The sequence below is a fragment of the Protopterus annectens genome, chromosome 8.part0, assembly GCF_019279795.1.
Source record: "Protopterus annectens isolate FY-2018-M chromosome 8.part0, PAN1.0, whole genome shotgun sequence".
Taxonomy (NCBI): Eukaryota; Metazoa; Chordata; order Ceratodontiformes; family Protopteridae; genus Protopterus; species Protopterus annectens.
The window spans coordinates 299,885,010-299,908,915 of NC_056741.1; positions in this window are offsets into that span (position 1 = coordinate 299,885,010).

Here is a 23,906-nt window from a genome sequence, read left to right on the forward strand (position 1 = left end):
ATAATATAGTTACAGTTTTTATATAATTGGGCAGCATATTCCGCATTCTGACTGGCCTCATACAGTACTATTTTCCTTCTAGCTCACTGACATATGCGTTATACCTTGATTCCTTAGTCTATGTTTGGTTTCATGACTTTATTGTCCCTAACAAGCTTTATGTACAGGTATCATTTCACTGCTTTAATACCTACACACCATCAAGTAACCCCCTGTATTACTTCCGTGGTGGTGCAGTGGTAGCATTGTTGCCTCACAGCAAGAGGTTCTCCCGTTCGATTCTCAGCTGGAGTGCAAGGAGTGCCTTCTGTGTGGAGTCTGAATGTCTTCCCCGCGGTTGGGTGGGCATTCAAAAGACATGCGTAAAAGGGTGTGCCTTTGCTTAAGGTTGAACGTCGAGCTGGCACTTCGGCATCCGTGAAAAATCTACTGCCAATCATTAGCAGACCGGAGTTCCGCTGTGGTGACCTCTAACTGGGAAAAGCCAAAAGACAACAACAACAACCATCAAGAAACTCCCTGTAACATACATCATCATTTCCTCTTTATAATACTTTTGTGTTGGCATATATATCAAAGAGTTTCTCTATTTTCCTATGCCTTATTGTTTATGTTACCCAAACACATTGTAAATCATTTAACTGTCCTTTTTTATTCTTGTTATTTTGGATCTGTAGGGAAGCTGCATACTGTGTTTTACATCTTAAGAGACTACTAAATGAATTTATCATAATACTAAGAGATTTAGATTTAATGTATCTATGAACACATCATAATTGTCCATCTAAGTTTACATATACTTCATGAATGTCCCAGAAACATTTGAATGTTTTATTATGTTGACAGTTTGGTGCCTGCTAGTATTTGTGTTGCAACCACCAATATACACATATGCATACATACCTCAACACTACCTAATTGCTAAACTCCCTGGCACTTACCTCTAACATGGTCTCATCATTTGAAGGTACTGGGTTAATGCATGCTTTTGGCTGAGTTAATTGTCATGGCTGGCAGACAGGATTTACTCTAAGAAGCAGTTCTATGAATTTCTTGGCTGCATAAAACACTTACTACAAACATTTCCAGAGAAGAGCCAATAGCTAATTACATATACCTCTGCCACAGAATGCTTTATTAAGATCTGTGGAAGGTCAGAGTGACAGCCCACTGTAGTGCTGCACAACATTGAGGCAAGCACTGCGTTGGGGCTCTCTGAGAATCAGAAATGACTTATAAAGGGCTTATCATTGGCCGTAACTTTTCTATAATTGCTCCTATACTAATTGACTAGTAAACTTCTAATATTTGAAATTCCTTTGTTCAAAAAAAAAGAAGGTTGTTTTCAAACTGATAAAAGGTTGTTAAAGCTGAACACCATTCAATAGATAATCTTCCATAACTAATACTGTTAAAATTTTGCTTAAAATGAAACTAAGGTAGACTATCCATCAATATTCATATTGGCGATGATTATATCACATAAGAAATTTAAGGTGGTTTCAGGTGATTTTCGTTTAGGAAAACCTTGTTGGTAATGGTAGCTGCAGTTACCTTTGTCTTGCATTAATAAATCTAGAATACATTTATCTGTTTAATTCAGATATGTCATTTCTGTATGTTTCATTTAATATGGATAATGCTTCAGTTAATGCTCAAGCCCAAAATAAAGTGTACTTAGGTTACCCTAGGAAAGGTCAAGTGATTTCAGAACAAAGCTAAAGCTGCAACTAGATGAACACAACCAGTCATATGCTGTATCCATCTTAGTAAAAAAAAAAAAAAAAAAAAAAAAAGGGATTGCCCATTGTACTACTATATATATATATATATACACACACACACACACACACACACACACACACACACACACGCACACACATATCCATACATAATATACATCTATGTGATTGTCTCTTCATTGAGAGAACTGTCTCTTTAGTGAATACAAAAATAACAATATTTTTGAATCGAATCTAAATGATAAAAAATAAACAAACAAAAACAATATTTTTACAGGGTGCAACTCCCAACCCCCTGCAAATCATATATAACAACACTGAAAAAACACAGCAGTGGGATTAGGGCAAATTTCCAGACCCTGCTGTACTGCAATCTTGCATAGAAAGGAGCTGAAATGGTGAAAAACAAGCCTGTAACAGCATTCACTCTTATAGACTGCAACCCTATATATACTGTAGAAAAAAGGAAAACATTTAAAATAGTGAATCCTTGTTGGTACTTTGGGAAAACTGAAATCTGGTATGAGATACACCAATGAATGAGTTGAAACTTTTCCATTTGTGATCATTGAGTTATGTCATCATCCACTGGCTACTCAACCATTAGAGATAGACAAACATTCTGTTAAAACTAACTTAGATGCATGTGAGTGTCAGTGGTACAACAGGCAGCGCACTTGCCTTTGATGCAGAAAGCTGTGGTTTTATCACCATACCAGGTAGACGAATTGCTGCCAGACAGGAGTGGCTCATGCTATTGGGCTGTAGGACTGCAGCCCCCCCAGCTGTAAATAAAGAAGAAAATAAAATAAAAAACAAAAATACGAAAATTAAAACACCAGTCACAGGACATCACGCATGCACACATGCGGCAATTCCAGACTCCTGGTGAACCAGTCTGGAGCATACACACAGAATCCAGACTGTCTCACCAGCAGTCTGGGAAGGACTTGCGCTAGTCGTTGCAGGCTAGATGGAAGGACATGCCTAGATACATTTACGGTGTGTGTGTGTGTGTGTGTGTGTGTGTGTGTGTGTGTGTGTGTGTGTGTGTGTGTGTGTGTGTGTGTAAAATACCCCAAGACTATGGCAGATTTTTCCCTCATACTTGTTCTGTTCTGTTACTCATAAAATCTGTGGTTTCTGTATTTTGTGTCCTTACAAAGTCAGTACTGCATTGGTACAGTGGTAACATTGTTACCTAACAGCTATAGGTTCTCTGGTTTGATTATTGGGTGGGGTGCCTTCTGTGTGGAGTCTGCATGTCCTCCCTGTGGGTGTGCTCTGGTGTCCTCCTATCTTACAATGATATGTGTCTGGAATGTTTCTCCCTGGGCCTCTGCTGAAATTGGCTTTTGTTAAAAGTCAGACTTTTCTATTTAACAAATGTTAAATAAAAATGACAAGCATTTGAATTTCAGACTTCATATTCTTCAGAAAGTACATGGTAACACAAAAGCTTTTATTCTAGCAATTTTCTAAGTTTATAAGATGGATATTTGAAATCTATCCCTATTTTGGGGACTGTGTTCTCCCATTATTGGCTTTGTCCAGGTTTTTTGTGCTAAGGTTGAGAGCTATGGTAAGAACTGAATTCACTGAATATGTTTGGGGGCTGTATTCCCCCATTACTGGTTTTGTCCAGGTGTTTTTTGCTAAGAGGTTGAGAGCTATGGTGAGAACTGAATTCACTGAATATGTTTGGAGACTGTATTCCCCCATTATTGGCTTTGTTCAGGTGTTTTGTGCTAAGAGGTTGACAGCTATGGTGAGAACTGAATTCACTAAATGATAGCCATTTAAGTTTCAGTCTTCCTGTCTTTCACAGCACAGCTGATCTGACATAGTGGTATGTTGCTCTGACTGTTTTGCACAGGGTCCTGGGTTCAAGACTTGGCAGTGAAATGTATGGTAGTTGTTGTTGTTTGTCTTTCGGCTTTTTCCCGGTAAGGGGTCGCCACAGTGGAACTCCGGTCTGCTAATGATTGACAGTAGATTTTTATGAAACGCCGAGGTGCCAGCTCGATGCCCAACCTTCAATGAAGGCACACCCATTTACGCACGCATGTCTTTCGAACTCTACCCAACCACAGGGAGGACATGCAAACTCCACACAGAAGGCACTCCCAAGCCAAGCCGAGAATCGAACGGGAGAACCTCTTGCTGTGAGGTAACAATGCTACCGCCGTACCACTGTGGCATTAATAGTAACACAGCATTTTATTCTAACAACTTTACAACATTATACAAGCAATGTTTAAAATGTGTCCCTGGTTTTGGGGCTTTTGTCTCCCCCCACCAATAAATTTTGTTTTTTTCCAGATTTTTCCTGCTGCAAAGTTCAGAGATACAGCTGAGTAAGTAGATTTTACAAGGAGCTGACAGCTGCAGGGGAGCAAAAGTTTAGTGCTGCTTTTGCGGCATCGGCTTGCATTTTTAATAGCACAACAGATAGTGTACTTGCTTTTGATGCAGAAGGCTGTGGATTCTACTCCCACAGTAGATAGATGCATTGCTGATACTGTACTGTGTTGCAAAGAGGGTGGATGCTGCACTCCTTCTTGCCAAAGATACCTAGTAACTATGAACCTGTTATCAGTTTGCCATCCATTCCCTATTGCAATATTACTAGCTTATAATTTTTTAAGTGTAAGATAGGCAACTTATTCCTCAAGGGCAACAGGTATTTATTTGTAGATGAAACAATGAAATATAAAGTTGTTTGCTAGCAGCAACCTCTTCATTAGTTACAGATCTCTTTAATGTGGAATTATTTAGATAACCTTTACTTCTTCAGAGGTTGTGCATATGTACTGATACTGGTGGACTGTAGAAGTTTGAGTAGACTTTTATGATGGAAATGTTCTGAACTGGGCAGTTTTGCCTTTATTGGTGCATGCGTTTTGTTTCATTGTTTACTCAAAAGATGTTCAAAACAATAAATTTAAAACACCCTCTAAAACTGTACTGTATTGTACGAGGAATATAATTTAATACAATCAAGACGGTGTATGAAAGAGCATGTGTATGTTTCGTGTGCAAGGGGCCAGTGATTTGAAAACAGCCCAAACCCAAAGTTAATCTTCATCTGCCACTGGCAAATTTTATTTTCTTTGAATGTGGGTTTCAATGCTGTTTCAATGAATGTGAGTTTCAAGGGCAGAGAAGTTTTAATGCTAAGTCTGTTTTCATGGTGAGACTGCATTGCTTTGTTTGGCAGATATCTATTAGTGTTTGTGCTGTAAAATGCAAATTAAAACTTTCAAATGAAGTCCAAATCATTGCAGAAGTAAAGCAGTAGGCACATTAGTGTTTATGGTAAATGTGGTGAAATAGCCAAGTAATGGTTCATTGGAATGGCTTCCCCTAATAATCCCTCCACAAAATGGCAATTTTGGAAGAAAACATGAAGGGTTTATAATTAATAAATAACTGTCATAATCAGAGTTATAGATTACTTTTATTTCAGAAATGCAGTAAGATTCTTTTATTTTGCCAGCTGCTCAAGTTCGCAGTACTAATATTAAAAAAAAGTGTCCCTTCTTTGACAGGTTCCCAGTTGTATTGTGTGGCTATTTTATATTTTTGCATCACACTTTTGGTCTATTTTTCATAAAATTGTGGTTTTTTTTGGCAAATTAGTGGCAAATCTTTAAAGACTGAAGTTAGAAAATAATGACAAACATTTCAGTTTCAGATTTCATACCCTTCAGAAAATTCATACTAATACAAGACCTACTATTCTATTATCTTTCTAAGTTTATAAGAGCAATATTTAAAAACTATCCTTATTTTTGGGCCTTTGTCCCACTTCGATGTATGGCTTTGTCCAGATTTCTTGCTCTGAGGTTGAGAGGTATAACAAATGTGTCAGGGCCATCACAGTCAGCCAGAGACATTTCAAATTGTGGCATACTTGTTGCACCCCACTCCTCCATGTAGTGACTTTGGATGTGTCCAAGCAAGGCAAGGAGCAGTTATGCAGTGTAAATGTGCAGAGTATCCCCCATCAAAGGTAGACACAAGTACTACAGTGGCTTTTCATCTGTCCTTGATTTTGCAGAATGTTCTGGTTTCTGTCATATTTTATACTGTTGATTTATGCTTATTATTATTCAGAAAATGCCTGTTGCTCTGTGTTTAAGTAGCAATGCTTTAATGACCATCAGGTAAGCTTGTCTGAGATTGTAAGATGCAAGTAAGTTTTAATAAGCATACGGTTAAAGAATTGCTAACATTGAAATCCTTTCTGTTGTTGCCATGCAGAGGATACTTATATAACTAGATAATGTATAAGCCTTGAGTATTGAAATGCATATGACAGTATTTGTATTAAAGGACAGGATTACATTATTTTAAGAAGCTCGTTACATTTGTTGGAGACTTGCAGTCATCTTTGCAGGCTTTACCTGCAAACTAAACAGAATGCCAATCTATAGTGTGAGGTCCATAACCTGTGCAGTAATCCTTTAAGCAATGTATGTTGAGCTTGTTTCTTGTTTGCGTTACATTTTTTACTTTGATCATGTTTTCCCCATGAAACAAGTAGATAGCTGTTGTCAGGCAGCAGGTCTTTTTTGGATAAGAAACATTTTTACAAGTGAGGGTATCACAGAGATTGCTGCTTTTGGTATGTTACTTGGTACTTTAATAAAGCTGAATATAAATTAAAATTAGAACTGCAGTACAAGGAGAAGTGGTTGGAGTTGAGTGCTGCTTGTTTTTCTTATACTTGATTTTGACTGGCATTCCAGTAATATATTTAAAAAGTAATTTATTTTTTCATGCCTCATAACCTTTTTGTTTCCATCTAGATATTAAGTAAGCTGTCTTGCAGCAAATGCATTGAAATATTTTTTTTATTCTACACTTCATTTTGTCTTGATTGGCCTCTCATAATGATGGTTTGGCACCGAGGCCAGTGTATTTAATTAAAGTTATAGTTTTTGTGTTTTTTGAGCATAGCCACTCCCCTTTCTAGTTGGCCACACCCATTCCCATTGACCCCACCCATTCAGCTGTTTCCTGCAGCCCCCCTTTGATTTGAAGTCACCAGCCGCCACTGCTGCCAGAGCAGTATTGCATAAGGGGGATTATCCACCAGTCCTCACAATTTTCCATAGGAGAAGGGTTTGACATAATGGTTCAAGTCTTTGCCACTTTATACAAGATACAGGGTTTGATTCTGACCTATATTTATCGGCTAGGCTTGTAACAGTCTGCATACTGATAGCCAAGTATTTATCTATGAACTTAAGAGAAGAACTAAAAGTTATTTATTTATTGTTCAGGCAATTCAGAACTCTGCTTTCCTTCCTGTAGGTATGATGAAGATGAAGGTGATGATGATTATAAAGTGTTACATCATGATGGATTTTGCAATGTGTGTTTTAAAAAAATGACTGGAAAGTATGTGACACACCATAAGCAAAAGTAAGGAAATGGAAACGGATATGCTTTACTTATCCAAATGAGAAATGATTGACTTTTAAGTGTTAGAAATTTGGGGCCCAAGGCTGAATATGGTCCAGGAAGAGACAATCACAAATAAACCGTTTTTGAAATAATAAAAATATAATTTTCTTGCACAAAAGCCTCAGATGCTAAATGTGAACATTTGCAAAAAATTAAGGCCAAATTAAGCCCAGAGTTCCATGGAACAGAACAAAAGCAAACAACTGCTATAAGAAAACATCCCTAAGCTTGACTCAGAAATAACCAAAACCCACCTGAAGAATGATCAGAACAGCCCCACAAGACAGTACTCCAGCATATGAATGTGGTGTCCAAGAACAAAAAGGAGGACAGCACTTGCTGGTGAGGAAATTGCAAAAACTGAAACAACAGAACAGGCTTTAATCACAATGGAAATGTGTGGTATGTAAATATTGTTTAATTTAATATTAAAATCTTGAACATGGCTAAATGAGTTTAGATGTGGTTCAGCATGTTTAAAGATGTAGTGTTTATCTCTCACAATATTTTTATGGGGCAGTTGGAAAAAAAATTAATGAATGGGTTGTCCCTTGAGATAATTTAAAAAATCTAATGGCCATATCTAAGAAGAAACCATGGAAGAGAATGGGTCTTTTCATGTTGAAATTACATATTATGATGTTAGCAAACTCATTTTTTTCAGTTATTAAGCATTTATTGCAGAATGCATTCAGGCAGATAATAATGTGTATCCAACTGAAGACTTGCCCAGGAATTCATTAAAGGCTCTAACACAAGCCTTATACTTCATGCTAGAAAACCCTTGCCAAAGTGGATTGCCCAAATGCATTTTAGGAACTTGTTAGCCAGAATGAGGTTTGATTTCATTACTGGGTAATTTCCATGTTTCCTGGATCACAGGTACTACCACAACAGGCAGATCATAACCGATCTACACATTGCTGTAGTACCCTTCGGCTCATGTAGGCAGTGGAAGCCCCCTCCAGTCACTCCGTGGCACACACTTCACATATACTCGCATGCAGACTCACACACACACACCCACACACACACACACACACACACACACACACACACACACACACACACACACACATATGCACACACACTACTTTTCCTGTACTTGTGTTCCTGCGGTATCCCTGTGCCTGTAATACTTTAGTGTCATTATGAATGACACTTTACAAAAGTCAGCAATGATTGCTAGTCTATCCCCCCAACCCTCTGATCCATGTTACAATGTAAGTGGCATTACAGCACTTTAAAGCATCAGCCCTGGTAGTGCTATGGTTCTCCCCAATCCCTAAGCCCCATATTAACATTGTTTCCATTACAGCACTTAAGTGTAAAACCTGGTGTCTAGTGGATTATCCCTCCTCCTGATCCACATAGTAATGTTGGTGTCATCATGGCAATGTATTCCCTGGTGTTCTATAGGTCCTCGCATTACCAAATGCTGTACTGTAAGTGGTGCCAGTATGGCACTTTAATAGTGTGTCCAGTGTTCCCCCATCCCCATCTTGCTATGATGTGCCTTAGGGCACTTTTCCCTGATATCCAGTGTATCAACCCATCCCCATAGTAATATTGGTGCTGGTACATAAATCCCCACCACTGTGTCTCCATAGTAATAGTGATGTCGGTTCAGCACTTTAAACCATTAACATTATTCTCCCTGGTGTCCTGTGGCTCCTCATGATGGTGCCATTATGGCACTTTTACAATACGCCTTGGTTTCTGTTGGTTCCCCCTACCATTTTCATGCTAGCAGTTGAATATCGCTGTTTGCTGTTTTTGCTACCACAACATGAAGGAGCTGGCAGTGCTGATTTGCAGGGCTGAGCACTTTCTTCAATCCCTAGGTCATGTGGTTAGCTTCATGGGGCAGCTCCAGGGAGATAGAGCATATAGCTAATTAGCATATGCCTCTCCCTAGGAATACATCATTAGCATTCTGTATGGCCATTGGACCAGCCCTTCACAGTGCTTCACATCTTCATGCTGGGTGCCTATTAAATACAAATAAAAGTATTATGACATTCACATGGTCATGTACATGTCACCGAGGGTTGATGAATCTAGCCATTAGTAAATACAGAAAAATGAAAGGGCTAAAGGAATGATAAATCAAAATGACTGAAATCACTTATTGGAATATGTGTCTCTAAGAATGTTCATCAAATGAAAGAAATGTCTTAAACAAATAATATTTAAATTATGCAGTCACTAAATGTTACCAAAAACATTACAAGGCTGATGCAAACTTTCAGAAAATTAAATGTAACCAGCTATTTCAAACAAGACAGTACGTAGTTTTAATTACATTTATGACATCAAAGCTTGTGCACTTATGTACCTAGTCTTCTCCAGAATCCTGCTGCTTGAAGAAGCATGTGACTTGAAGATTAGGACTAAAATTGAAGAACATGATGTACAGCATATCTAGGTCTTTGCAAAATGAATAAAATGAAAAATGTCCATTAAAAATTCAGAAAGTACAGCTGAATGAGCTATTCACCATAACAGTAGATGTTTGACCTGAATCCTCATATCCCCATAATTCATAACCTATGAAATTATGCCCTCAAAGGAGACATTAAGTTAGCTTCAGGGTAGAATTCCCTTCCCACAAACATTCAGACTGTCTGTAGCACATGACATAGCCCAGGGTTCTATGCCTATTATCCAGATTATAAAAAGGACTTCCCCAACCATTTTACAGCTGCAGTCCAAAGTACAAGAACCCAACGTCACTTTATACCGATAAGAGTAAAAGCCACTAGCTGGTGCAATGTTTCAGTGTTCTGCATAGGTCAACCTCTACTACCAATCCAGCCTATGATAAGACACAGAGCACATGCCTCTTTCATAAATCTGACCATACCTATAACTGCTATTGGCTGAATCTAGCAAAGAATTATGCAAGCAATAATGTCCAACAGGTTATCTGTTAATGTGTAAATAGCTGCTCCAGTCCTTTATACCTCTGGAAGGACATTATTTACAGAATAACATACACCCTGGAGGGAGTTATTGAACTTAGAGAATGGACTGTCTGTTAAATTGCTTTGTATTTATTTATTTTTTTTTTAATGACTATATGTATTTTTAATATTTTTTATATAAAATAGTTCCACCAACTAACGTTTTAGACTTGTTGTAGTATATGTAGCTATTGCTGAAAGACATATTTTACATCTAAATATAAGTTTGGTAAGTATTTAATGTCTACACACACCCTATCTCTTCCCATCTCTCTCTCTCTCCCTCTCTCTCTCATACACACACACACACACACACACACACACACACACACACACACACACACACACACACACACACACACACACACATTCAGAAGCGGTATACTCTTAAAAATACACATGATTAACTCAATTAATGATGTCAGCCTTTAAAATTTCATACCTCTTAATTTTTTATGAAAACTCGCTAAAAGACTGCCTATTGCAGCCATTGCTCGATCTCTGTCTCTGTCTCTCTCTCTCTCTCTCTCTCTCTCTCTCTCTGTCAGTCTGTGACTCTCACTTCCCCTTTCATGCACTGAAGTACACATACAATCACACACACAGACAAATATAAACACACACAAATACGCCTTTGTATTTTTTAATTATCTTTTTGTTTTAATTTTACACTCACTAAACAGCAAAAGCATTGTTTAATCACTGTAAATAATGGCAGGCATTGGCATTTTAATTATTCGAGCTCCACAGCAGTTAATATGTTGCCGAAGGCAGATTTCTTTTCCAGCAGGCATTACCAGTACATTAATAACCTTCTGGAGAACATTTGTTTTCCAATCAGAGGGAAGATTTACAGTTTTCCCATTCACTAAACAGAAGTATAGCACTAGAGAAAAAACATAGTCTAACAAAGTAACAAGAAAAAAAAAGAGTGATCATTGGCGAGCATTTGTAAAGGAGAGACAGGAATGGAATCTAGTCAGGATCTTTCTGTTACTGTACATCACACAGTTGAACACTCATATTCCCCCATTCCTGCCTCTCTGGAATTTATGTCCTACAAGTGTAATACCAATCCAAGCTCATGTACAAGCTCTCCCCTACTCACCAGGAAAGACCAACATAGGAGTCACTCCCTTTTCAGCCTTTGACTAGCAGTCTACATTGTAATGTTTGGCGAGCATGAATGGATGACCAAGATGCTGTCTCACAGATCACTAAAACAAAATAAAATCCTTCATAATATCTGTCCTCCACAGACAGAGGCATCCCAGTAGCAGCTTATCATGGTGTACTACATTCAGCCAGGGAACTATGTATAGCCTGTTTAGGAATACTTAACTCACCAAAATCAAAAGGGAAAAAAGATTGCACTGATTTCCTTATATATTTTTGACTTGTAGATACATGCTTAAAGTTGCTACCCAGGATCTGTACAGAAGAAGAACTTTTCCCCCACATTTTGAATATTAGCTGAAGAAGAAGTCATCTGCATCTGTAGATTCAAAGCAACGTCATATAGAACCTTGGGCATAAATGATAGACTGATCAAATTTATCTTTATCCTTGTGAAAAAATAATAATAATATAGAAAGAGAACAAACACAATGATTTAAAGCTCAGAAATGCTTCGGCCACAAGTACTTGCCATCAACAGTACATCTTCAGAGAAAGACATTTCAAACATTAGAATAAGTTAATTCAAAATGTTTCATCATTTTATGAAGGATAAAATTTGTATCACATGGTGGGAGGGGGATCACTATTCTAAGCTGACTAAAATGGAAAACCCCATCAAGAAAAATCTTCACTTTGTGTGTGTGTGGCCAGGGTAAAACCAAGGTGGTTCCCAAAGAAAACATGCCAACATGAAAGAACAATATACGTCAACAAAAGAATAACAGAGGTATTTGCAGAGTAAAGGACTGGCAGAGAAAGGGCTATCCTACTGCCACAATTAAAAAAAAAAACTTTTTCATTTTGATAAAAAAGGCAATAGTACTAAACTATTGATAACCTAAACCACATCTGGTATAAACAATTCCTATTTAGGCACTAAAATAGATCAAATAATAGTCACAGGGATGCTCGGTTCTCAAAACAAATATCTACAATCTGGAACTCTATTCCCCAGCAAATAGTTTTCACAACCAACTCCTCCACTTTCAAAAGTCTTCTCAAGGAACATCTTACAAAAATCTAGATATGTTCCTCCTCTTCCCCAGGCCAACTATCTCAAGACCCCACTGTTTTCCTCTTCATTTTATAACTCTATTAATTCACAAATATTCTTCAAGCTCTTACAACTAATTACACTACCATTCGTTTTCTGCCTTTATCTCAACAAGTCACATCATGTTTCCTTAACATCCAATTCTGGACCATTCTCAATACATACAAACAAGATATATCGAACTTCTACTATGGTCATCTGACCCCCTCAAACACTATTTTCTTCTCTGATGTTATCCTAAGGCATTTTAATAATTATATTAATTGAAATTGCGTTTAATTTATAATACCTGCTGTATATAACTACACTGAAAAACATGTTAACCTTATGTGTTCTATTGTAATATTATATACTTGGAGCTTTCCTCCCCCGGCCTCTGTTGAAAGCAGATTACTAGCCCAGTTGGGCACTCCCAGTAAACAAATGTAAAATAAATAAATAAATAAAATAAAATACAGACCATGGAGGGGAAGGCTGAAAAACTTTCCTTAATGTTGTTAACTACAACTATTGACTATAAAGAGACATATGAACCTCTCTGCATAGTCCAGGAAAAGAGAAAAACATGGCTATGTTGGTTGGCAGGAAACTACAAGAATTAAATGTGACTTGTTTGGCTAATTCTTGCAATGAGTAGAAATTTGGCTTTGATATATAGAGCAGATCACTTATCCATGACTTTTTCAAATTATCCTATGCTCTTGTTCAAAATGTTTTACCATGTGCACTGTAATGCTTAGTTCCTAGGGTTCAAAGGTGAATGCTATGCTAGGAGATCAAATACCTCCAAATTCACTGCCTCAAATGATCCGGATCTGCAGTGTTTCTTGTTATGTCTGCATCCAAATTAATTTAAAGATGTAATGGCAGGTTTCATAACTTTGTAGCCATCTTGCATCACTGGTATGAGTATATAACTCCTTGCCTTTTTATGTACTACACTACCATAGTATTGTCTGATATCCTGGAAACACTTCATTGTGTATTTTTTTTTCTTTAAAGCCCTGATTGCCAGAATCACTATAAACATCTCTTGCACAGTGATCTGAAGTCCTGCCTGATCAGATTGCCAGGTGAGTTTCCTTTTCTGTATTTCACAAGTCTGGCATCAGGAGCTGAGAAATGCAGAAGAATGAATATCTTGCCCAACTTCTCCTGTACCTCTGAAATTCATCAAATAATTTATATGATCAGCAAGGAACTCAGTGCCAACTTCTCCAAATACCATATGACTTGATCCAAAAGATATCTGAGATAAAGCTGAAGCTTACTAATATGCATTTTTGCATTCTAGATCAGCAAGATAATGGTGTGAAGGCTGCCAGATTAGCTAGATAGAATTTTGTAGATAATTCTATATCATTGTAAATATTAATGTATTCCGCAGGCTTGTTTTATAAATGTAAAGAAAACTAAAAGTAAAAAAAACTGTGTTATATGCTGAACTTCAAAAATGTAAGCACAGTACACGCTGCTGGAGGAAAGCTATTAAGTAAAGAATTACAACTGTGTTTGATCTCAAGCTTGGAGACAAGATGCCTGGGCTAGCAAATTCTTTCTATTGTTATTAAGACAGAGATAATTGCTAGATTTTACATGTAAAAGTGTCTTGTATCGCTGTGGCTTCCTGGCCAGGTGAAGCTTAGAAAGAAATGTAAATTTTGAGTTTCTGTTAGCCTGAGAACTAAAGGAGAAGTGATAAAAATGATGTAATGTGAAATGGCTCATCAGTACTGGGTATCATCAATTTAAGACTTTCTCAGAGAAAAAGATTGAGCATTTTGGATTTTGTCTGAAGCTGACAACAACTCACCAGCACTTTGCCTTGTAAGTAAAGTTATTTAGGACATAGTATTTCTTGAGTTAGATAGGAATTTAGCCAGATTAGTCTAGCTGTTTTCTATATTTATGTCAGACTATCCTACAATATTGTTTTAAAGTCCCTGTGATTTCTGAACTCTTGATTAGCACTGTGTTGAATTGATGAGAACTGTCTTGTGTTTTTATTATTTATTATTAAATACTTTTAAACCTTTCAACTGTGGCTGTTTTGTGTAGAGATAATTTAAGCTCTTAGAGAGTACTTGCATGTATTTGATGATACGGTCCAAGCCACTCCAATTGTCTTGATGCTCAGTGACACTTTGGATAACAGTAATATTACACAGTGAAATTGGGCACCCTTTGAAAAGGGCCTTATAGTATCTAATAATAGTGGCTGGTGGCAGTCAGTACTACGTTATAGTCTGGGCAGAAAGGGGGCATAGCTGGAGAACCTGTGCCAGCCTTCCCCAGGATTGTCTTTGTGTTTGTATATAAATCAAATCTTAAAGTGCATGTGTCAGCTACTTGGGCAGGGACACAAAGCACTGGCTGGACAGAGAGGGTGCTGGAGGTTTTAGCTTGACCACTAGGCTGAGACCTGAACCCTATAGCTGTGCCAGAGGGGAGTCTTATTTGGGTGCTGTAGGAAAAGGAAGAAACCAGCCCCAAACTGACTGTGATTTCTGTGTGCTCTTCAGGGAAATTGTACTTTACTGAGTGCGTACTTGTTATCACCCCAATGTGCATGCCCCTCATTGATGCTAATGGTGAGGATTGAGGTGCCTTGATTACTGGGCCAGTGTACAGGTATCACAGATGGAATAAAATATGACCCAGAATACTGAGGAAGGATTTAGTCAGTATGGGGATTGTTGTGATGCACCTCCCTGCAAAAGGTTCATAATCTTTTGAATCCAGCCGTTGGTAAGAATTGCCATTCCCATATCTGAATCCTGCAAGACTCACGGAAAGACCTACCACTGAGATGAGCAGAGGCTTAATTTGTTTACTTGCTGATACTCTGGGGAGGGAGGATCAGGGTGGGAATCAATTCCTTCAGTTCCCCCAGGAAAGAATGAGTGTGCAAATGACATTCAACTTGAGAAAATATAGATGTTCTTCAGCTAAACAACTGCTACAGACAGACACAGAAACTTCAAAACTTTCCAAGAACAGTTATCAGACTGAGAGAATGGAAAGAAAACTGAAAATATTGGTTTTCTACCTGAAATTTGAAAAGTTTTCTTTAAGAGATGAAAATTGGAATGTGCCACTAAGATCTAAATTACAATCCATGCTCCCAGTGGAAGCAGGATTAAGAAGGATAGTAATTTAACTATCACAAAATTCTTCATCTTCACAAACCATTTGATATGGGAAAGATTGGAAAGGGTCTGTAAGGATAATTTTTCGTAAGCACAATAACGGATCTGGAATAATATCGTATTTCTTCCGTGAAAGACATGACAGGTTTTATGTCCTTCTTCCTTAACATTACTTTTAGAAGCGGAAGTGGCCCTACTCTGACAAGGATAGACATGGACTCTAATTTAGGATACACTGCAGACGTGGCTTGGAGATAATTTATATCTTATAACCACCTCTCAGTATCCTTTGCATACACATTTCTAAGTAAATGTCATTGTTTTACTCCACTTCTACTTTCTAAGGCAGAGTGGTGTGAGATGCAGAGAGAATGTGCATCCTGCCCTCCTTGAATCTGGTGCTGAAAGAAGTAATTTACTTGCAGTATCTCTTTCAGAAGAGTTATTTCCAGGGCTGGTAGAAGCCTGGGTCTTGGACCCCTTGCCCTGATACTGGAATCAAATCTACTTTAGCCAAAAGAAATAACCTTGAAAGACTCTTCTTAAAAACTTAAGTCTGACTAAAGTCTCCATCATTATATAGTAAGAAAGGAAACATCGTACTCGTCCCCATCTGAAAACATGATTTTCATGGATATATGAAAACAATGTGACAAAGGCTGATCCATTTTGTATTTTGGCTGTAATGCATTAACTATTTAATCTGCTGTTTTACCAAAGTAAATCCCTTTAAAAATTAATTGATTCCTAATCTTAGAAATCACATTCTCTGTTTAAGGCTGCACTTTAATCCAAGCCTGTTGTCTAAACATGAAAACATAACCCATACATTTCTCAAAATGATAAATTGTATGACAGGCACACATATCCATAGAAAAGTTTTTTTTATTTGATGTAACGTTTGAAAACATCAACTGTTTTGTTGACTGCATTACCCAGTTAAGTAGTCTGATGGAAATATAACTCTGATATACAGTAGTTATGCTCTTCATACTGATCACTGCTGCAGTAGCCTCAGCTATATGTGTGGATTACCATAGCTAACTATATTTGCGAGGGGGAAGGAGAAGGGTCCAAGAACCCCTGGAGAATGGTCCTAGCAAAGCATGATCTAGACTTGGAGAAGGAATCCATCTTATAGTGCTTTGTAAAAGTATGTACAGAACACCAAGTAGCAGCTTTTAGAATACTTCTAGAATCCAGCCCTTTCCAAAAAGCCATAGTTGAAGCCAAGACCCTGGTAGAGTGGGCATTGACCCTGCCTGGAATAGTTTTGTCATGGTGAGTATAACAAAAGATGATAGCCTCAGGCAATCATTTGGACATAGTCTGTTTTGACACATTATTCCTTCTTCCTACCATCACAAGAAATGAACAATCGATCCAAAGATCTGAAAGATTTAGTTCTGTCAAGATAGTAACTTTGTTGTCTCTGGGCATCCAAGGTATGGAGTATCATTTCTTTTTCATTTTTAGGTTCAGGAAAGAAAACAGGGAGATGGATACTTTGGGTTCCTATTACGTTGTTGAATTCCTGAAACTTCAAAGCTGAGAACATCGAAAACAGATGTTTGAAGTTCCAGGAATTTGAATAAAAAAAATAAATAAATAAAACCCCTAACACCTACCTAACTGTTGCAAGCAGGGGGGCAAGCCCCTCTGCACCCCCACACCCTCTTTAAATATACCAATTCTGAGATTGCACTACAGTGTGGTAAAGGAAAGATTTCCCTTTACCGCACTGTAGTGCGATGTCAGAGTTGGTATATTTAAAGAGCGGGGAGTGTGGGGGGTACAAGGGGGCTTGCCCCGCTGCTTGCAAGAGTTTTTTGTTTTTCTTTTATTTTTATTTTTTATTTTAACATTGTTGAAGTTCTGAAACTTCGAACATAAGGCTTCGACCTTATGGTGCTCAAAGTTTTGGAACTTCAACAATGTAATAGGAACCCGGATAGTTTGGCTTAAAGTAAACTCAGATACCACTTTAGGCATAAAACATGGATTAGTTCTCAAACAAAGCATGTCCCTGTGGAAAATGAGATAGGGTTGACTCACCATAAGAGCTTGCAACTCAGATGCCATTCTTGCAGAGATCAGAGCAATCAGAAAAACTGTTTTCCATGTTAAGAAACTCAAGTCAGCCAGATTAGCTGGTTCAAGTGGAGCAAGTGTTAGCTTTTCTAATACAAAATTAAGATCCCAAGGAGGGGTTACAGCTTTTCTACAATGTCTTTTTTGTAAAACCCCTTTCATGAATATTTTGACATGAGACTGCATTGAAGGAGGAGGATCCATGGGCAGAAATGATGAAATGGCCGTTAAATGAACCTTGATAGAGGAAAAATAAAGGCCATAGGATAGTAGGTTATCCATGTCCCTTGCGGCTGTTGGAGTCCCCTCAGTGGGCAAGGGAGAGATACTTTTGTCAGTCCTGGGAGAGAGAACAGGAAACTGGGATGGAATTTAATATTAAATTAGTTTGGTTGTTATTAGTCTGGAGTTTCCATTCCTCTCCAACTCATTTCATATTTACTCAGTTCGTTTTGGTGTGTTTTTCCACATTTTGTAGTTTTGGTTCAGATGCAGTCATTGACGAACAGTTTTTCGGTTATTGGTATTTTTGTACCTCGATATGACAGCTTTATGGTTGTTGTCTATAACCACTTTAAGAGGTCCTAGGGACCAAAGATGGTTCAGAGTTGAGTGCCTTGATCAGCACAAGAATTTCAATTAATATTTATGTGTTTGTATCTATCCTTGGTGTCCCACACCCCCTGCAGTGAGTTTTAAATCAGCAGACATGTCAAGTTTCCCTTAAAACAGTAGATTTCCATTAAACACAACATAAAAAAAAATTGCTGGGAATGAAACCTTAAGGTAGATGTATCCACACTACCATTAGAGACCCGGTTGACCTTGAACTCCAATATCTCCACATCTCTAATAGATTACCAAACACATGTACCAGGGACCTAAATCTTCACCATAAGATAAATAGAAAGCAGTGGAGAGAAAGCTCCATCATGCAATATATCCCCATTCTCTGGACTAAGCTTCCTCTTGCATGTCAAGCCATGCAATACATTATCATCCTTCAAAATAGAAGCTGAATGACTGGGTGAGTATCCTTAAAGTTACCCCAGGACTAACTGGCCTAGCTGTCTTTGAGAAAGGGAGTACAGCATGAGGATGGTTATTGGCAAGATGCTGATGGTTCTGATACTAAATTGCCTTGAAACTCTTATGAATCTCATGAATCCTATGACAGGTGAAATAAAAATAAGCAGTTCACTTTGAAATATAGTAAACTGTTCAGTCCCTTAGCTGCAGTAGCTACAATACGCAGTTTGGGCACTTAATATAACTTTAAAGATTGGATGTCTTTAAGTACACCTTTAGTGGTAATAGTCTTTCAGGAAAATAAAGTTTCTATTCTTAACAAAATTGTCTTTCAGGAATTTGTGAAACAAATCATGCAGAACTCTCTTGTCACTAGGATTTCAACCGGTGAGTAGTCTTAACTTTCCAGTTTGATCTTCTAAGCTCTGTTTACAAGACTTCCACTGGCAGTCATGGTCCTTGCACTGGACCCCCTATCTTGGGGACCAACTACTCCATCCTTGGATTCACATTCCTCTGGACATTATTCCACTGACTTCTCCCATGCCAGATTTACCCTGGCCTTAAAAAGGCACGAGCAGTCAATGTTTCCTATTATCCAAGCTTCGGGTATTTCATCTTAAAGGGTCCTGACCCTAATTAATTCAAGCTTTATCCCATGTTAAGGCTCTATTCTTTCCTTTACCATTGTTCACACAAAATGTATAACCAGAACTAGTCTAAATAATGTGAGCAATAATATCTAACCAGCAGTAGTGAAGACAACAATATCTAATGTACAGAAACGTGACTAGTGATAGTGAAATGTGCTTGCTGTTATATTTGCATGTACTGTACATTTACAGATATATTGATGTATTATATTATGCACACAAACAACTTATGCTGTATTAAACTGTCATTGGTGCTGAGTTTTTGCTCATTTATTGGGCAGGAGTTTCACTTAGAACAAAATGTCGTCACCACAGCATGAAACTAAAACCAAACAACAAAGGGATGAAAACTGGTATGATGAACAAATGTGGGGCATGTACCCAGTGTAGATTTATACTGGAAGAAAAGAATGCAGTTGTAGGAAATTATCCTAGAGTATTGACTGTAAAGGAAGATACAATTATAATACAAATGGGTGGTCTATATTGCACAGTGTCTGACCTATGAGGCATTTTAGAGCATTAAGAACTGGGATATATGAACATGTATATTTACTGGGTGTGACGAGGGTGGACAGGATTAGGAATAAGTACATTAGAGGGTCAGCCCAAGTTGGAAGGTTTGGAGACAAAGCCAGAGAGGCAAGATTACGTTGGTTTGGACATGTGCTGAGGAGGGATGCTGAGTATATTGGGAAAAAGATGCTAAGGATGAAGCTACCAGGTAACAGGAAAAGAGGAAGGCCTAAGATAAGGTTTATGGATGTGGTGAGAGAGGACATACAGGTGATTGGTGTGACAGAGCAAGATGCAGAGGACAGGAAGAAATGGAAACAGGTGATCTGCTGTGGTGACCCCTAACGGGAATAGTTAAAAGAAGATGATGATATTCTCTTTCAAAGAAGGATGTGAAAAATCCCCTATGCAAAAATACTACAAGTTGTGAGGACTTTAAAAAATTTTATTCTTCCTTTTAGAAAAAGTGTCCCAGAATGTGACAGGGGAGATTGGGAAACATATTTAGAAAAGAAAGAACTGGTATGGCAATTAAATTTAAATGCAACAGAAAGCCCTGCTATTAATTAGAAAGTTTCATTTAGTATATTGGTGTTAATGACATGGCAGGTTGGGTAATGGGTATGCTGTGTATATGTATGCATGTGTGTGTATAGACATACATAATATATATATATATATATATATATATATATATATATATATATATATATATATATATAATATTTTTTTATATCTCCATATATAATTTTTACATATATTTTTCTATATGTATTTATATTTATCTGTATAGTGTACCTTTAAGTGGCAGGCATAGGTTTAAAATTATGATGTTAACTTTTGTTCTTTTTCTTATTTTTAAATTTTAAAGTAAAATACTCAAAGACAATGTGATTTCTACTGAGGTTTTAATTAAAATATTTGTATTGTTGTAGTGAATTGGTTAGGTAATGGTTATTCACATTATTTTGTTATGATAGAATACTTCTCTGTGATAGGATAATTGCAAAAATAGGACGTGAGTAATTTTATATAAATTGTGGAATGGAATTTGTGTAATTGTTCTGATGAATTTGACCAGTGTATGAATGAAAGCACTTAACCAGTATTTAATAAACATATTTGTAGGAGTTTCACTTATGCATAACCGATTGCCGGAGACTTTGTGCACTGCTTTGCAGACTTACTGCTTCCTCTAATGTTGCCAGTGTTATGTGACCATGGAGATGGTATATATATATATATATATATATATATATATATATATATATATATATATATATATATATATAAGTAATGGGAGTGTGAGGGAAAGAAATAGAATCCCTGTACATGGCAGTCTGCAGGGAAATTGCACCTGAAAAAAATACTTGTTGCTCATACCTCTCAACTGTACAGATTTTCGCAGAATGTCCAGATTTTGCTTCATATTTTTTGTCAGTTTTTTATAAAATTCTGGTTTTCTGGCAAATTAGTGGCAAATCATTAAAGACTGAAGTTAGAAAATAATGACAGACATTTGAGTTTCAGACTTCTTATCCTTGAGAAAATTCATGCTAATGCAAAACCTGTAATTCTATCAACTTTCTAAGTTTGTAACCACAATATTTAAAGTTATCCATATTTTGGGGGCTTTGTCCCACTTTTATTTATGGCTTTATCCAGATTTCTTGCTCTAAGAGGTTGAAAGGTATGTTGTTGCTTGATTTGTGAAGCTTTTGTTTATTTCTTTTAATTATTTGTGAAAGTCATGTATTATTTTAAATGTTTTCGCAATGTTGCTACTGATTTATTCTGCAACAATTCTATAAGGCTATATCTATATCTGTATTTGTATATATTTATATTTACATCTCTCTGTCAAAATGTGTCTGTGTGTGTGTATGTGTGTGTGTGTGTGTGTGTGTGTGTGTGTGTGTGTGTGTGTGTGTGTGTGTGTGTGCTTTTGTATTAGCAAGTCTTGAATGTTTTTATTTGAGTAACAAAATATTGAACAAAAAACATTGAAACACAACATTGCAATCTTCTGAACAGACTTTAATGTGGTTCCTGCAGTAGGGCTAAAACAATTTTACATACTCTGCTGCAATCACTATTTTGTAAGTCAATATTTTGCTGTTCGATATTCTTGTGATTGGATTTATATATGTATAATAACGTTGAAACTTTGTTTGGTCGATACCTGTTTACTCTACACAATTTGGCCAACTAAGCAGAATGTCGACAAGTGTACAAGATCAAAAATCCCCTGGTAGAGGGATATATCATTTTCCCCAGGGACTGTAAAATCTCAGAGTTATAATATATAATCAGTAGGGGGTACAGGGGGACTTGCCCCTTGTGACAAATTATACTTTTTCTTTTTAAGTTCTGCATGTGCCAAGATTAATTCCCAGCACAAGCATAATAGAGTAATGACATGCATAATGTCAATCAATTTGATTCAGCATTATGCATGTTGACTTAAGCAGTATTTCACTAATGTAAGTAGATCAATATATACAGATAGATATTATCTATATCTATATCTATCTATTATATATATATATATATATATATATTTTTTTTTTTTTTTTTTTTTTCAAGAAAACCCCAGCCAAGCTAAAGGTTTCACTGTGTGTGATGATACCATAAACTTCCTGCATGGAAGCCCATGGGATATATGCAAATGACCCCTTAAGGACATCATGTGTTTCAGCCACATGGCTTCTGAACATCAATGACTTTTTTACTTTTTAAGTTTTGTGGTTACATTCAGGCCAATAAAGCCAAACCCCACTAGCTATGGACATGCATGTTTCAGTCTTTTTTATTGACCTCATCAGCAGAATGTAAGTGGATAGTTTGGCTGTACTTCAGAAACACAGAGTTTTTAAACCCAGCTGATGCCCATAATCATTAAGTTGCCTACAAAATATCCCAACTAACATTCAAATCAAAGGGTAAAAACGTCAGACAGACAAACCATTAGGTAAAAACTGCAAGTAAATCCAGCCAAGATAAAACCCTCACTGTGTGATACCTTACTGAATAGTTTGTCTTTGTGACCTTTTTGTGTTAGTTGGGGTATCTTATATACAGATGTATATATATATATATATATATATATATATATATATATATATAGAGAGAGAGAGAGAGAGAAAGAGAGATCATATTTATATACATTTATATTTTAAGAGAAACTGCAGGCAATACTATAAAAAAGTATAGCATTAAAGCAGGCTGTCAGCTTGGTTTTGTAGAGCCATGTAAACCAGTACAGTATGGTAGGAAGTCCAGACAGCCATAGCATGATACAAACTATTTATAAAAATAAAGTCCTAGACTGTAGGCCTCTCAAGCCAAACTTTCAGCTCAAAAACAAGTCCTTCCATATGAACACCTCACAGTTTTGTCATTACTGAGCTCCCATTCCACACTTCTATGGTCTTCCTTTAGATAATTCTCTAGCTGAACTGTGGCCTGCTGCTTTCAGGCAACCTAGCAAGTTACAAGCACAGGTCATCTTTTTCTTTACACTATGGGTAGAAACCAATTTGAGCATTCTGTTCACTAGCTTCCCTTGCAACTGTGATTATAGTCTCTCTTGCTCTTCTTACAGTATTATTTTCCCATTGTGCATTTTAAAGTTTATGTGTTTTATCATTATGTCCACTAATTCATGGTTACTTTCTTCAGCAAATTTTCTTTAAGGTGGAAATTTGTACCTTCGTCCTCCCCCTAAACATTGGTGCTACAACCTCTCCTATAGCATCCCAAAAAAAGCTAATTCTAAACCAAAAGTCACTTACTTTTTTACTTTCTCTGCTACCAGCACATGCTGCCTGAGGCTTTTATATTCATATATTCTAATTTCTCTCTACCTTAGTGGAAGTGGACCCCACCATCTCACTTTCTTCCCTTTCCTTTGCTGCTCCCTCACTACAAAGGGTATGTCAGAATAACATTCATCAGTAGTTTGCCTTTGCTCTTCGTTCACAGAACTCTGCTGCTTAGAGTCCACTATTAGTTATATTCTCTGCTTTACAATAGCAGAAATAAGCTCTGTC